Source organism: Schistocerca nitens, chromosome 1 (assembly GCF_023898315.1).
Source record: "Schistocerca nitens isolate TAMUIC-IGC-003100 chromosome 1, iqSchNite1.1, whole genome shotgun sequence".
Lineage (NCBI taxonomy): Eukaryota > Metazoa > Arthropoda > Insecta > Orthoptera > Acrididae > Schistocerca > Schistocerca nitens.
The window spans coordinates 11,959,009-11,976,540 of NC_064614.1; the positions used below are offsets into that span (position 1 = coordinate 11,959,009).

The window sequence follows — 17,532 nt, forward strand, 5'->3', positions numbered from 1 at the left end:
CGTGTATTCGTCATCGACATACTGGCATATCCCCTTGCGTGATGGTATGGGGTGCGATTGGTTACACGTCTCGGTCACCTCTTGTTCGCATTGACGGCACTTTGAACAGTGGACGTTACATTTCAGATGTGTTACGACCCGTGGCTCTACACTTCATTCGATCCCTGCAAAACCCTACATTTCAGCAGGATAATGCACGACCACATGTTACAGGTCCTATACGGGCCTTTCTGGATACAGAAAATGTTCGATTGCTGCCCTGGCCAGCACATTCTCCAGATCTCTCACCAATTGAAAACGTATGGTCAATGGTGGCCGAGCAACTGGCTCGTGACAATACGCCAGTCACTACCCTTGATGAACTGTGGTATCGTGTTGAAGCTGCATGGCCAGCTGTACCTGTACACGCCTTTCAAGCTCTCTTTGACTCAATGCCTAGGCGTATCAAGGCCGTTATTACAGCCAGAGGTGGTTGTTCCTGGTACAGATTTCTCAGGATCTATGCACCCAAATTGCGTAAAAATGTAATTGTTGTGTCGATTCCCTAAGGTCTCGACACAATGAGTGGCTAGGTGCACGCGAAACTAACGCAGACGGGCGTAAATTCTGAAACAGGAGACTGGATGAAAAACTATAAAGAAAAGAAGAGAGATTTTAATATACTTAACTTTAATGTAGTCTTGTTCTTGTTGAAATACATCTCTTGCATAGTAGTAAGCAATTAGCAATGATACACATGGCGCCTTGCTAGGTAGTAGCGATGGACTAGCTGAAGGCTATTTAATCTGTCTCTCGGCAAATGAGAGGAATACTTGGTAGGTCTAGTCGCAAGCTATGTCGTCCGTACAACTGGGGCGAGGTCAAGTCCGTGTCTTGTGACCTGCCCTGTGGTGGCGCTACGTTTGCGAATACACAGTGGCGACACGCGGGTCCGACATGTACTACAGGACCGCGGCCGATTTAAGTTACCACCTAGCAAGTGTGGTGTCTAGCGGTGACACCACATTCCTCCCCCGCAAATCGGCGAACGGTCGTGAGATAAGGCTTCCGCCCGCCGTGGGGAGGACCCCATGGTGACGTATGCGATGAGGTGGGGAGCCTAACAACAGGCGAGGCTGTGCCACCCGCACCCGGCCATTCGGTCCGAGGGGAGCTAGGAAACGCCTGCAAACCTAGTCCAGGGTGCACGTCAACATGAGGTGTTTGCGCACGGAATGATATAGAAGGGTCGACCTCCATGGGGTCGGAGCACCCGACGGGCGAAGACGACATCTGGTCCGGAGCGGGCAAGAAGTCCATGGCGGAGGACGGCTGGTCACGGGAAGCGAGCGGCGGCGCGTGACCCAGGGAGGCGCCATGCGGTTGCAGCGAAGCGTCCTCTGCGGGCGGCGCCGGCGGCGGCTGCGGCGGCGCGACGCCATGAGGCAAAATGGAAGGCATCGTCGGTAACACCTGGGGATGAGGCGAGCCAGTAGATGGGTCCCCAGGGCGCTGACCTGACGGCTCCGTCGCTGAAAGCAGACGGGGAGCGGCAGAACCCAGGCGACGACAGAGGCGCAGCTGATTGAGATGCCGACGCACCTCACCAGAGGCCCCCAAAACCAAATACATCGCGCGGCCGAGGCAGCGACGAATGCGCCCTGCGAGCCAACGCCGTGAACCGCGATAGTTGCGATAATAGACAACGTCGCCAGGAGCAAAAGCAGGAGTCTGCCGCTGCACAGGAACCTGATGCGGCGGATGCAGCAAAGACATCAGAGTTCGATGAGGACGACCATGGAGCAATTCAGCCGGCGAGCGACCATCGCGGGGCTGAGAGCGATAAGAAGACAAAAAGAGCAACAAAGCGTCCTCCCGAGAATGCGACTCTTTCAACTTCAACATCTGCGACTTGAAAGTCCGGACCACTCGTTCAGCGGCACCGTTTGACTGAGGCGAAAACGGCGCGGATGGCAGATGTTGAATACCATTGGCCGTGCAGAACGACTGAAATGCTGCGGACATGAATTGTGGGCCATTGTCGGAAACAATAGTCTGCGGAAGACCTTCAATGCAAAAGATAGCAGACAAGGCTTGGATTGTGGCAGAAGACGTCGTGGAAGACATCCGGACAACAAAAGGAAAATTACTGAAAGCATCGACCACAACCAACCATCGAGCATTCCAGAATGGACCAGCAAAATCGATGTGCAAGCGTTGCCAAGGGGAAGTGGCTTTCGGCCATGCAAAGAATTTCCGCGGCGGTGCGGATTGTTGTTCGGCACACGCCACGCAAGAGGAGCACATATTCGTAATCGCAGCATCGATTCCGAACCAAGTACAGTGCTGTCGAGCAAGTTGTTTCGTTCGCACTATACCCCAATGTCCTTGGTGAAGAAGCCGTAAGACAGAGGACTGTAACGAACGTGGGACCACAACGCGGGATTGATCATTATCGGAACGCAACAACAAAACACCACGTCGTACAAAAAGTCTCTCCTTGTGAGCAAAAAAACGGCGAACCAAAGGATCCTCGATCCGTGACTTTGACAAGGGCCATTGCGTAGCAACAAAACGCAAAACGGAAGCAAGGACAGGGTCAGCAGCTGTGGCAGTAGCTACACGACGAAAATCAATCGGAAACGATGCGACCACGTCATCGGCTTCCGAATCAATGAACATGCAAGCAAGTTCGGAAGAATCGAATGCGTTATCCTCAGCAACAGGCAAACGGGACAACGCATCAGCGTTTCCGTGCTTAGCAGTGGACCGATACAAGATATCGTAGCGGTACTGCGAGAGAAAAAGAGACCAGCGAATGAATTTCTGCGCTGTACGTGGAGGTACAGGCTTGTTCGGATGAAAAAGTGATGTCAAAGGCTTGTGGTCCGTGATGATTGTAAAGTGACGACCATACAAGAAGTCATGGAACTTGGTAACACCAAACACGAGAGCTAAAGCTTCTTTCTCTATTTGTGAATAATTTCTTTGCGCAGAGGAGAGCAATTTGGACGCAAAGGCAATAGGGCGATCATGCGAGCCATCCTTGTGCGCAAGCACAGCACCGATCCCGAAATCCGATGCATCGACCATCAACAAAAGGGGTTTTCGGGGATCGAATGGCGTAAGGCAAGTATTGGAAAGTAACGCCGATTTCAACTGGCGAAAGGCGCGTTCGCATTCCGTCGTCCAGACGAACGGAACACCTTTACGGCGCAAGCGATGAAGCGGAGCTGAAATGGAAGAAGCATTGCGCACAAACCGATGATAATAATGTACCTTACCCAGCACACTCTGCAGCTGTTTTAAGTTCTGCGGTGACGGCAAGTCCTGAATGGCACGAAGGTGCTCTGGACTCGGATGTATTCCTTGGGCATTTATGACATGCCCCAGGTACGGTAAGTCACGAGCAAAAAACACACATTTGTCCTTCCTCAAGCGAAGACCATTCTGACGCAAGACCTGAAAGAAGGTCCGGAGATTCTGCAAATGTTCGGCTTCTGTCTTTCCTGAGATCACAATATCGTCCAGATAGTTCGCAGCAGTAGGGACCGACGCACAAATAGTTTGTAAATATTGCTGAAATAAAGCAGGGGCGGATGCACACCCGAATGGCAGTCTTTTGAAGCGATACAAGCCAAGATGCGTGTTAACCACTAAGACGCGCTGGGATTCTTCGTCCACAGGTATTTGCAAGTACGCATCTGCGAGGTCCAATTTTGAAAAATATTTTCCCGGGCACAGTTTGTCAAAAAGATCTTCCGGGCGGGGCAAAGGAAAAGTAGCAGTCACAAGTTGTGGATTCACAGTGGCCTTGAAGTCCACGCAAAGTCTCAATTTTCCGGAAGGTTTTGGCAAAATTACTAAGGGTGAGGCCCAAAGAGAAGCCTGCACACGTTCAATGACACCTTGAGATTCTAAATCGTGCAATGTTCTTGCGACCTCATCACGCAATGCGTGGGGAACATTGCGCGCTCTGAAAAATTTCGGTTGCGCGTTGTCTTTCAGTTCCAAATGCGCTTCATAGTTCTTAGCGCAACCAAGGCCCGGTGCAAAAATGTCTGCAAATTCTTCACAAAGACTAGAAACACTGGCGGAAGGCACAGTCTGATTCACTGATAGGACCTGATTTACAATAGACATATTAAACAATTGAAACAAATCTAAACCAAACAAGTTCACTGCACTAGAGGAACGAAGAACATAAAATGACACAAGGTTTGTCTGTCCCTTGTATGTGGCAAGAAGGCTGCACTGTCCTAACACAGGTATATGCTGTCCTGAGTAACTAGTTAACGTAACATTTGCGGCACGCAATGGCGGGGCGCCCAGTTGTTTGTACGTGTCGTGATTGAGCAATGAAACAGCAGCTCCGGTATCGAGCTGGAATGGTATCACTTTTCCTGCAAAGTCTAAGTCCACAAAAAGTTTATTGTCTTGTTGACGACAAGAGCGACTGTCTCGTGCAATTTGAACAGAGACAGGTACAGAAGCACATGCGACTTTACGGGATTTCCGGCGACGTCGACGCACACTTTGGGTGGGACGAACACAGTCACTGTTAGCTAAAGTGTCACTGGACGGGTGGGAATGAACTAAATGAATGTCCATGGGCGAAGGTCCACGAGCCTGATTGTCCTGGGTTCGATTCCGGCGCGAAGCAAAGGGCCTGGAATTTGTGTGATTGTCTGATCTGAACTTTTTCTGGCAAACACTTTGTACATGTCCTTTCTTGTGACAGTAAAAGCAAATAGCTTGGCGTGACGGGCAATTTTCACGCGAATGTCTAGTTGCACACCGCGGGCAAGATTTCACTGCATGTGCTTGCTTACGCGGCGCACGTGGTTGCAAGCTAGGCGGCCGCAGCGAAGTCGGGCGCGAGGGCCGCTTAGCGTCCCGTGCAGCGGGCCGGGCGGGCCGATTAATGTGACACACTGCTGGCGAAGTTTCAAATGATTCCTGAGCAAAGTCAAGTGTGTCTTGCCTGTCCAATATGTCTATCACTTGTTGCAGGGAGGGATTAACTAGCTTCAAAATCTGTTCCCGTATGCGAACATCAGAAACGTTCTGTGCAATTGCATCACGCACCATAGTATCTGAATATGGGAGGCCACATTCACAGGCAAACGCGCAGTCTCTAGTAAGTCCTTGCAAAGTTGCTACCCACTCCCTGTTAGTCTGACCGGCCGTACGTTTTGTACGAAAAAACGTATACCGTTTGGCAACTACATTTACTGTTTCTTTGAAATAGGCATCTAAAGCCGACAAAATTTCCTCGTAGGTCAGAGTTGCTACGTCGCGTCGGGGAAACAATTTCACTATCACACGGTAGGTAGACACACCTACACAAGAAAGCAAAAACGGCTGCCGCTCTTTACCTTGAATTCCATAAGCTGTGAGGTGGAACCGGAACTGATCGGCCCACTCAGTCCAGCTCTCGGTTGTGGCCTCGAAGGGCCTAAATGGCGGTGCGACAGCGTTGTGTGGCTGCGGTAGCGAAGAAGCGGCTGCCGCCGCATCGGTTTGCAGCGCACGTTGACCCTGGACGAGCTGTCCAAGGGCTTCCAATAACGCCTGCGTCTGCTGATTCTGCAAGCGAAAAAATTCGGACAGTACCTCTGGAGAATGCGGCGAAGCCATGACACAAACAAATTAGAGCAAATATAACACAAAGACTGCAACGTGGGCGCGGCATCCCATCCTCGTCGCCAAAATATTGTTGTGTCGATTCCCTAAGGTCTCGACACAATGAGTGGCTAGGTGCACGCGAAACTAACGCAGACGGGCGTAAATTCTGAAACAGGAGACTGGATGAAAAACTATAAAGAAAAGAAGAGAGATTTTAATATACTTAACTTTAATGTAGTCTTGTTCTTGTTGAAATACATCTCTTGCATAGTAGTAAGCAATTAGCAATGATACACATGGCGCCTTGCTAGGTAGTAGCGATGGACTAGCTGAAGGCTATTTAATCTGTCTCTCGGCAAATGAGAGGAATACTTGGTAGGTCTAGTCGCAAGCTATGTCGTCCGTACAACTGGGGCGAGGTCAAGTCCGTGTCTTGTGACCTGCCCTGTGGTGGCGCTACGTTTGCGAATACACAGTGGCGACACGCGGGTCCGACATGTACTACAGGACCGCGGCCGATTTAAGTTACCACCTAGCAAGTGTGGTGTCTAGCGGTGACACCACAGTAATCACATGTCAGTTCTAGTATCAATAACTGTCCAATGAATACCCGTTTATCATCTGCATTCCTTCTTAATGTAACAATTTTAATGGCCAGTAGTGTATCTTGCATGAATGCATTCAACGAAACAGCGCTTACCAGTCTACGTCGTACGTGCAAAGAACCATCAGTTTCGAGCAGGCAGAATCTGCTTTCTTCGCAGAACACAACTGAGTGCGTATTCCGAGTGAACCTCTGACGCCATCATTGAAGCCATGCACGTCGATTACGGTATATTGATAATTTTTACTTATGCACCGTCTGATAGCGACTGAATAAAACAAATTCTAGTGCCATACGCTATATGATCCATAAGTAAAAATTATCAGTATACCGTAATATTACACGCAACTGAGGAAGACTGGACTACAAAAGTTGAAGATGTCATGCACGTCGATGTTGAGGTGCGTGCGGAGGACGGGCTAGAGGCGTGCGTGCCTGTAATCCCTGTGCTAACAACCGGTTCGCAACACTTCGTGTCGAAACATCTGGGCTCGCAAGCCCTCGTAGTAGCGCTGTGGTAGCTGTATGATCTACCACCGCTACCCTTAAAATTCGACAATCTTGGTGGGCATCCGTGCTGTTTGGGCGTCCAGTACCTCATCTGCAGGTGTGAGACCGTTCCTGTGACCACTGAGACGAGCATCGATGCACAGCTGACGCAGGACGTACAACCTGTCTAACAGTTCTCCGGAAGGAGCATCCCGCCACTCGGAAGGTCACCATTTGACCCTTTCGAATGATTCGTTTGGCTGTAGGAAGTGGCCTGCTTGCATCACAGCTCTGCACCACACTGTGCCTTCAGGCTGCGAGCAGTCCTCATTAAAGGGCAGACACAGTTGGTGTTCTGGTAGCTATGCAGCGACGCTGTCTGTTGGTGGACGATGTTGAAATCAAAATCGACGTGATCTTCATATTCCGGCAGTGTATACTGGTTCATTAGCACTTGAGTTTACTGATGCCAGTCTCATAATTACCTAATTATATGACAGTGGTAATCAGCCTGTACATTTGGGTATTGTCCGTCATTGGCAATGTTCTTTACATTCGAACGTAATGGTTAAGCTGTTAAGCTAATTTCATAGTTTCATGTTCTATGGATCATTTGCACGATAAATCATAATGATGAGTGTGCGAGTCATTTTATATACAAAACACAAATTATTTTGCGAAGATGGCTAGATGGTGGTCATTTACAAGTGACTTTTTCAACAAAAAAGAGGACATACAGGAGGTGTGTTAGTAAGTCAGTCCCACTACCTTTTACACATGTCACAGAAATTCGTCTACTGATTAAAAGGAACGAAACTTTTTCAGTTTGTTTCCAGATTTTACTTTTCTGCTTGTTAGATATTTTGAATCACTGGGTAAGTGATCTAAAATTGAGGTCGCAGCATTGTGCACCTCTTCTTGTACTAAAAACAAGCTTAATGTGGCGTAATGGAAATCATTTTATCTTCTGGTATTGCAGTTATGTACAGCATTACTCCCTTTCAACTGCAGTGCATTATTTACAACAAACTTCATAACTGAAAAAACAGATGTATGGAAGACGATCGTGGATGAGCGCCACGCATTACCCATACAGCTCTTTTTGACCAATGAAGTCCTTCTTTCTTAAACATAAGGTACCCCAGAGCATTATTCCATATGACATTATTGAGTGAAAATATACAAAATATGTCAAGTTACTGGTTTGTGTCTGCCCAAGATTTGCAATGTCATAGACGTAAGCTGCCCAAAGTGCGCTGTTTACAGCTTAAATTCTCGTCATTGTGTACACCTAAGAATTTTGCATTTTCTAGTTTATCGTTTCCTCATCATGTGTTACACTTATCGTTGGCGTAGTACCTCTAGATGTGCAGAGCTGAATGTGTTACATCATTTTAAAACTAGGAGTGAGATGATTCATGGAAAACTAGTCAGTGATACTTTTAACAATACTGTTTACCATTTCGTCTTCTCCGTTACGGAAACCTAGACTGATTACAATATTAGTGTCATTCGCGAAAAAAACACTAATTCTGTTTCTTGTATATCAGACAGAGGACCATTTACATGTATGAGGAACCGCATCGGACCGAACATTGTGCCTTGGAGAACCCCATACATGACTTCTCCCGTCAGAATAACCCCACCGGATACATTGGCTACATTAATTACTACAACTTTCTGCACTCTTTTGGTTCGGTATGACATTATCCGTTGCTTGATTATACCATCAATCCCAAAAAGCCACAATTTTTCTAGGAGAACATTGTGTTTCAGTCAAATGCATTAGGTCTTAGAAGATATCACCCGGCGTCATGGATTGTATTATTTCGTATCTAAATTTTGTTGGCTGCGTTAACGGAATATCTAAAGAGAGCAATTTATTTCGACGCTAAAGCTTTTAGAGAACATTGGTGAAATTTTGGACCATATTTTGGTTTGATTATTTTTATTTTGGTCGGTATGTTCGTAAAAAATCATGTCGGGACGTTTTCGGTATATATGAGGAAGCGGATGAGCACCACATCTACGCTATCTCATCAAAAGTATTCAGACACACCTGTGTAATTGACCATTTGATGGCCCAAGAGCCGGACCCGCCAGTATAAATGGTATGAGAGGTCATTGTGTTGTCAGCAGAGAAGCAGGGGCAGCAGAATGCGTCTGTTACGAAGCTCAGTGACTTGGAATGTCGAGTAGTCACTGCACGCTGCGCGAGTAAAACATCCGACATGGAGATTTCAACAACAAAAAATGGTTCAAATGGCTCTGAGCGCTATGGGACTTAAACATCTGAGGTCATCAGTCCCCTAGAACTTAGAACTACTTAAACCTAACTAACCTAAGGACATCACACACATCCATGCCCGAGGCAGGATTCGAACCTGTGACCGTAGCAGTCACGAGGTTCCGGACTGAAGCGCCTAGAACCGCTTGGTCACCGCGGCCGGCTGGATTTCAATCCTTCTACAGCTGTTCAAAGACGACTGCTGCTGATGTGACTGTGAAGTGGAAACGCGAAGGGACAACAACGGCTAAACCAAGATCAGGCAGATCTCTTCTACTGAAGGACAGGGACGTCGAGCACGGCAGTGGGTGGTTGCGCAAAATCGCATGAGATCGGTGGAAGAAATCACTTGTGAGTTCCAAAGTCCTATCAGCAGTCCTGCGAGCACCATGACTGTGCATATGGACTTAAAGAGAATGGGGTACAACGACCGAGCAGCTGCTCCTAAGCCACACATTTCTGAAATCAGTGCTAAGCGACGCATGAAGTGCTGCAAAGAGTGCCGTCACTGGACGCTGGATAACTGGAAACGAATGATTTTTACTGATGAATCATGCTACACACTGTGGCAATCCAACGGAAGGGCCGGGGGTTGGTCAATACCTAGGGAACGTTACCTCCCGTTATGTGTAGTGTCAGTATTAAAGTACATAGAAGGCGGTGTTGCGGTGTAAACTTGTTCTTCATGGTTAGTGTGCGGGTCCACCGTTGCGCTTAAGGAAACTCTAAATTCGGAAGATTTTACAGAAGAATACATTTCTTGTATCTCCGTCAGTGACCAGAGAACTTTTGCTCCTTAGACTACCTATTTCGGTTAGCAATGACATGTCGAAACCTATTCAAAGAATTGGGCATACTAACCACAGCTTCTCAGTATATTTATTCCTTAATGAAGTTTGTTGTAAATAATATATCTATTTTACCAACTAACTGCTTAGTACACAGTATCAATACTAGGAATAAGAACAATATACATAAAGATTTAAAATCACTTACTCTTGCCCAGAAAGGAGTCCAGTATTCAGCAAAGCATATTTTCAATAAGTTACTAGCAACTTTAATTCTACAAGGCACAATTTAAACATAATGTAAAAGAATTTTCGGTGGACAACCCTTTCTATTTCATCCATGAATTTCTCAACAATTGTAGTAGACCATTTTAATGAAAATTTATTATACTTTAATTTTTTACCGTACTTGGTTATATCTAACAGCCAAGTAACCATCCATTGTGTGAATGATGGATGTATGGAAAGCAGATGTAGGTGTTAAGTCTGTATATAGTGGAAGTTTAATTTTAAATCTTGTACATAATGTGACTGTTCTTAACTGAGGATCATTCAAATGAATAATTTACTTTAATTTTTGACAATACTTGGTTGTAATAGCTAAGTAACTAGTTACTGTGTGAATGATGGATTTAATGAAAGCAGATGTAAGTATTAAACCTGTAAATATTATAAGTTTAATTTTAATTCATGTACATAATTTTACTGTTTATTGACTGAGGATCATTAAAATTATGGAACTCAAGTTTTTCTAATAACGTTTTTGTAATGTGTTTATCTGACGTGTTCCACACCCAGGAGGATCCCCTCTTTTGTGTGTCTATGGAATGAATAATTAATCTAATCTAATCTTCAGATTTTTTTTACGTCCTAATATAATGAAGCTACAGTAGCTCATTCTACTCTTCTTGGATCAGTGTCTCAATCCGCGACTGTGTCGCAGCTGGTGAGACATTTTACAGTTATGTGTACTACGTACCGTAGAAGGTCAGTTGAGAGACGATGGTAGCGTCAGCATGACAATCCACCCTATCATAAAGCACCTTCAGTGACGTGGTATCTCCTCTGCCAATTTTGAATTTATGTTTCTGTTAATAGTCCACACGGGGTGGTAATACATATTTGTACAACAATAGGTCGAATTAATGCCTTCATTATGAGGAGCTGTCTGTGTAGATTTCGTCGAGAGTGTACCGTAACGGCAGCCGTTAGGTCGTTAACAAACTTCTGCACTGTGGCACTTGACCCAGAGGAATTCGTTTTGCTTCTTGGCTGTTCAAATGCTTTAAATGGCTCTAACAACTGTTGGACTTAACATCTGAGATCGCCAGTCCCCTAGACTTAGAACTTCTTAAAACTAACTAACCTAAAGCCATCACACATATCCGTACCCGAGGCAGCATACGAACGTGCGACCGTAGCAGCATCGCTGTTTCGCACTGAAACGCCTAGAACCGCTCGGCCACAGCGGACAGCTGTTCTTGGTGGTGGAAGAAACTTTCACCAACAGTATTTGGCTGACAAGCGCCGGAAACAAAGATGGCGGTGCTAAGCTGCCGATCGCCAGACTTTGCGCCAGTGTCGTGGATTACATTCCAGACGTCCCCGCAGTGCCTCGTGGTGTGACGGCGTGTGGCACTGTTGACGGCGATACTCTGCCGTATGCGGACGTTGAGCTCGGCGGCCCATTTGGCGGAGTTGTGAGTCTACTGGCACCACGATTCGCGCTCTGCCTTCTCTCATCGTCCTTCAAGACAACCATGACACCACTCTGTACACACACGTGTTACAGTCATCTACACTCTAAGATACACTCAGACGCAACTCTCACACACCAAGTGGGACTGAGCCACTGTATGCGGTGGAAGTGAGCCCTTTCAGATTAGCCGCGGCTCAAGCCACCTCTCTGATCTACCAGCCAACAACACATGCAAATGTTTCTTTCCTTTTTGTCGAAACTCAGTATAAATGTTCTCAAAATCCATGAATCCCAAACTTACTGGTTTCTCGTAATTTTCTACCTCCGCAGGCCTTCTATGAATAGTTTTGTTCGTTCCTTTCGGCATTACTTTATCTCCAGCCGCAATCATTTCTATGCCTATACTATAAACTCTGGGCGCTCACTCTTTCTCCATACCTAAAATGGTATTATATCACGTCACGAATGTTATTATCTTCACTTCCGATTCTTTTCTTGAATTAAGTATTTGTAAAAGTTCCTCTCTGTTGTTTTTTCTTCACACCTACCATCGTCAGTTATGAAATGTGTGTATCTGCTGGATGTGTATGCTTTGTCTTCCTAATACTCTTTTTCTTGCTGATGTTTCCACTATCAAGTTTTCGTCTTTTAAGGCTGTGGTAGATTCATGTTCCTTGTTGATGAAAAAATGGTAGTACATCGTCCAGTACTGTGTACTCACTTTGGATATGAACCAGACAAAATCTCAAAGAACCATCTTCGAAAGTGATAAATCGCCGTTTATCGACGTGTAAGAAAATTACTAGAGCTGTTGTACCCAGTCATACCAATTGCGATGAAGCATTGCTGGGACTTTGTAGCATTTTGGGTACCATGAAGATTTTCTGTCAGCAGTAGCTCGCCTATTCCATGTCTTCTCTTTGGTTTCTACAGCGTCCGAACTGCTGATTCATGATGCTGAAGATTTTATACAAGATCGTAACTGCCTCTTCGCTAGAAACATTTATCAAGCGCGCAGCCTTATATGAAACTGAAATGCAGTTGATAGACAGACAAGAGGAGCATATAAGGGTTTGATTAGTGTCGCTACAGGACAAGACTAAAAATTACATATGTAGATCGGGTGACTAATGAAGAGGTATTGACAGAATGCGCCAGAAAAATCTTTGTGGTACAAGTTGAGTAAAAGAACGGACAGACTGATAGGACACATCCTGAAATACCCAACAACAATTAATTTGGTAATATGAGTGGGGTGGGGGGGGGTAATAATTGTGTAACAAGAGAGACGCTTGAATACAGTAAGCACATTTAAAGGAAAACAGGTTACAATGATTATGCAGAGAGGGAAGCATCGGACTAGTCTTAGGAGTGAACTCTGCAACAGTGACAACGGCAAGAACAACAACAACAAGCAACCCTTTAATTAAGTTGGCTAACGTTTCGACCAGCAAGAGTGGATGTGTCTCGTCGATATACAAAAAATGTTCATCTGCAGCCTTTTCTAGGCATGTGGGTCCGAGAGCTACGATTGATCTCGGAACGATGAATTTTGATCCGGGAACGATGGCAGAATAATTCAACAACTTTCTCGTTGTGATCACAGCCAATAACAGACTTCCAGTTCATGTGGACAAGGAATCGAGCGGAGGGCGGCGAAGTAACGGGAGGGTGGGGGGTGGGGGGAGGGGGGCGGAGTGAGGCTGCGCATCTGTCAGTACACATTCCGTACTATAATAGACTTGGTTCTTTATTTTGATCTCCTTCGCCGATAGAACGTCTCTGTTGGCTTTAGTTAAATTTCCTTCCTCTTAGAAGAGCAAGACACAAACCTATGCGTTGTTTCTGTTGAAATGAGAATATGTTTCATTATTGAAGTTGATCTATCCATCAGGTGGGGACGTTAAGATTGAGAGAAAGTTTGTTTCCATTCGAGAAGAGCAGGATGTGTGTTCACAATAGTTTTGACAGTCTCTCGTTCCCTCTGGGCTAGATCCAAGATATGTCCACTATGGTTCATTTAATTGCTACATTTACAATTGCTGGTGGTGATGCATCCATGGTACTATTCGAAACAAGTGGAACTATGCACGTCCATATGAATTAAACATAAAGCTGACCAGCAGAAGCAGACGTCGGTGTCGTTTGTTTAGTACAGTACTCTACACCCCCCCCCTCCTCCAATGAGTTAGATTAAATACTGGCGAGCGTTATCGATAGGGTTTGGACCAGGCAGTAAAACAGTGTCCTCAGCCTTAATCATTCACTATGATGCGTGGGGTTCACTGTACCTCGGTATCTTAAACGTGAAATTTAAAACTTCAGCTTTGGTTTTGCTATCCTCAACAGCCACACGGGACTGGTCAACGAATATCTGAATGGAAGGCTCTGACCCGCTTAGCAAATTCACAAAGGGCCAAAATGTTCTTGGCTTCTCGACCAGATGTTTTTCTGAGGTATAACGGTGGCAGTAGCTGTATACTTCGCACGTAGCTCTTTTCAGGCTCACGAATCGCTACTAAACTTTGCCTGTCGTCATTTGCGCGTCCTCTTTTGAACTGAGAGTGCAACAGCCTTTCCTTCCTCATTTCGTTGTTGAACCGTCGTGCGTCTTTTCCATCCTTGATTCACTTGCTAAACACATAGTTCTCCAGATCGCGTGTTATAATCTGCTTAAACTTTGAAGCTTCCTGGCGGATTAAAACTGTGTGCCGGAGTGAGACTCGAAATCAGGACTGCCTTTTGCCTGTTGACTGAGCTATCCAAGCATGACTCACGACCCTTCCTCGCAGCAGTTCTTAAGCCAGTACCTCGTCTCCTGCCATCCAAACCTCAGAGAAGCTCTCCTGCGAAACTTGCTGGACTAGCACTACTGGAAGAAAGGATACTGCAGAGACACGGCTTAGCCCAAGCTTGGCTGAAGTAAAGCTGTGGGGGTCGTGAGTGGTGCTTTGCTAGCTGATTCGATAGAACTCTTGCCTGCAAAAGGCAAAGGTCCCGAGTTGGAGTCTCGGTGCGGCACACACTTCTAATCTGCCAGCAAGAGTCATATCAGTGCACACTCCGCTGCAGACTGAAAATTTCATACCATTTAAACTTTGTCCTTAATTCCTCTACGTCCATCTTGCTGGAACTAAATGACGTCAATTCACAGTGGAAATGAGATGCTAGGAACTATTTACCTGCTCTTTCAAGCAGAAAGATTCTTCCAGCCTTCTTACCTTTCGTAACCATACTTGCTTTAATGACATCAGGACCATTACTCCGCGTCTCCATATTGACCGGTCGATAAGGTCATGAATGTTTAGTGTCACACGAGGAGGGTTTGTAACACCATAGCTCTAATGCTGTACTGATTTATTTTGCTTTTGTTTCATTTAATGTTGCATTGCTGTGCTTCTGTAAATGTGTTTGTTTGAATAGGTAACACAAAACTGTATACTCCTTTCTTTGTTAAAACTTTGATGTCATGATTTGATTGTATGCTGTGTAGCATATCTCTCGTTTAAATGCTTTGACCCATTTGGAGGGAACAAAACTTACTGTATATAATTGTAATTTTGTGTGAATAATTTTTTTGGAGAAATGTCTACATGTGCAAATGTTCGGTTTTGTTTAAAATGATTGTTTACTGTTATGTAAACTGCTGATCCACACTTAGGGCTCTTAGTATTCTGTGTATAAGAGGTGTAGTGGTTCCCCTTGGGAACGGAACTGTGTAGCGCGCGCAAAGTTGGCTGGCCTGTGTAGAAAAGTCGGGGACGAGCCACCGGTCGGAGACGAGCTACGAGTCCGTGCACTGCCATGTAAAAGATGCATATTGTGCTGGTTCCGAGAGAGGCTTTTCCTGCTACTTTCCAATGCCTCGGATGGATGGATAAATAGCTGGAACTATTCTGGAATTTGTATCTGTCGTCGCCACCAAGAAACGACAGAGTCCAGCAATTCAGTCTGCGAATCCACCTACCAACATGCAGTTGCCACCACGTTGCGCAATCACTGTAACGTAATACTATAATGATGTACATTGAAGGATCAGCTTAATGGAGGTGTTATTGTGCTCAAATATAAGATAATTTATATCTGAATTTATGTACCAACCTTGAATTTTCTCCTCATCATAACACCTCTCAGGTTCCTTTCCGTTTGAAGTAAAGTAATCACCGAGTGTCCTTACTGAAAGAACTTTTATGACCAATGTTATGCTAATTAATGCCACTTGAGCTTAGTAAAAAGGAAGTTAAAGTTAATGTGGCAAGAGAGTGAGTTAAAGTAAATGTTGTTTGCTGAAAATAATTTTCCTATTAATACTGCTCATTAAAGTGCTGTCGCCTACTGCAAAATTAAAAGTTCTTAAGACTGAGGCTTCTAAAGTTTTGCTTAGCTAATGATCACCTTGATATCTGTAGTAAATTCTAAAAGGTGAGCCAGTTTCTTGCAATTTTGTTAACATTGTGTTTCGATGTAGTAAAAGTGAGAAAGCTGCTGTTTTGAAACGTTATACACTCTTGTTTGCTAAGTGTTTGTCTCTCTTGTGTATTAGAAGTGCATATTAATAGTAACGTTATAAAGACCATTCACTTCGTGTAAGCCCTGAAAGTGATAGTGTTTTTCTGTACGTGTTATAATTTTGCAAATAGTTTGTGCTGCTCCAACTGTTAGTTTCAATCTTACCGTAAACATATGAGTGTGTCAGAGTTCATTGCACTCGCGTGTGGCCAAGTATAGGTTGTGTTTATCCGTTAAAATTACTAATAACTACTTTCTTCAACGAGAATGTTAATCATTCTTTTGCCTAGTTAGGCTGGCGACCGTTTTCCATTATCAGTTAAACAGTGCAGATAGGCAAAATTTTGTTTGTTACTGTTCAAACATTTACGTAATTCTGTCTTTCATTTCCGATAAGCCACCTCTGTTAGGTACAACACGGTCAACATAACAAAATTCCTCTCAGAGGGTAACACTGCTCTGTCACTTTATACCATAGTTGCTTTAACAAGATAGTGTTATTTCACGACCTGCTTCCAACTTTAAGGTTATGGTATAACAGTAGCAGACGAGAGTGTTATACGTGGCTTTTCCGTGACATGACTATTTGTTCTGTTGGGGTATACTACGTAATAAACCAAACTTGGTATTTCATAGTATAAGCTACGTAAATGCTGTTGCAGTGTTATAGGTTCATTACTGAAAGACAAATTTTCTGTTCAGAGATGTTCTGACAATGATCTTTCATTCTCACACGGTGACTTGCCTTACTGGAAATAAGTTCAGTATACGTACAACAACATTTTTAAACAGTTGTGCCCTGTTCGAAGTTATGGGGGGAGCTGGATCTGTGTGTGTGTGTGTGTGTGTTTTTCGGTCTTCTACTGAAGTGACGTAGCCACACCGCCATGTTGGCTTATGTGAGGTCTCCCTGTGTCTACAAAGTGACAGGATCGTAAAGTTGGCACAATCAGTACGTGTAGAGGGCACGCAGCGCGCTTGTACGGACCTAACAGAGGCAGTGAGGCGGCCGACAAGTGTCACCAGACAAGTGAGTGAGACGGGGTGTGCAGAGTACAACGGCGGGCGTCGGCCGCTCTGCCGCTTCGCGTCGCCTCGTTAGACGTGCTTGTGCCGCACTGAAAAGGAGGCCGTGGCGTCCCATGCCCCCCCCCCCTTTTCCCAAACTCCAACCACCAACCACTAACCACAAAGCGCTAACAACCACCACCAGCCGTAGCAACAGTGGCAGCCGCAGAGTCGGTGGCTAACGACCGGCCATTCATCTGCAAGCCACGCTGGCGACAGGACCAGCAGTAGCGCGACGGGATATAGCGGGGGCCGTTGTGGCCGGGGGAAATAACCCGCCGGGCTGCACGTCAAGAGAACTGCAGTCCTCAGTGCCTGCTGGGAAAGTTGCGGGCGTCGAAATAGAGGTGGCAGGTGCTGTGTGACCGAACAGTGCCGGTTTACATCTGCTTCTGTGTGATTGGTATGCAAATGATCAAATGCGGAAGGCAAAGCATGCTTCTAAACAGGAGGCGTGTGGGAAGTCAGCAAAAATGGTTCA

At 45.5% G+C, this 17,532-nt stretch overlaps 1 protein-coding gene across 1 annotated transcript in view; it reads left to right on the plus strand.

Moving 5' to 3' along the window:
- LOC126241377 (chondroitin sulfate N-acetylgalactosaminyltransferase 1-like) overlaps positions 1 to 17,532 on the plus strand; it is a 380,337-nt gene that overhangs the window by 47,557 nt on the left and 315,248 nt on the right. The window lies entirely within an intron of this gene.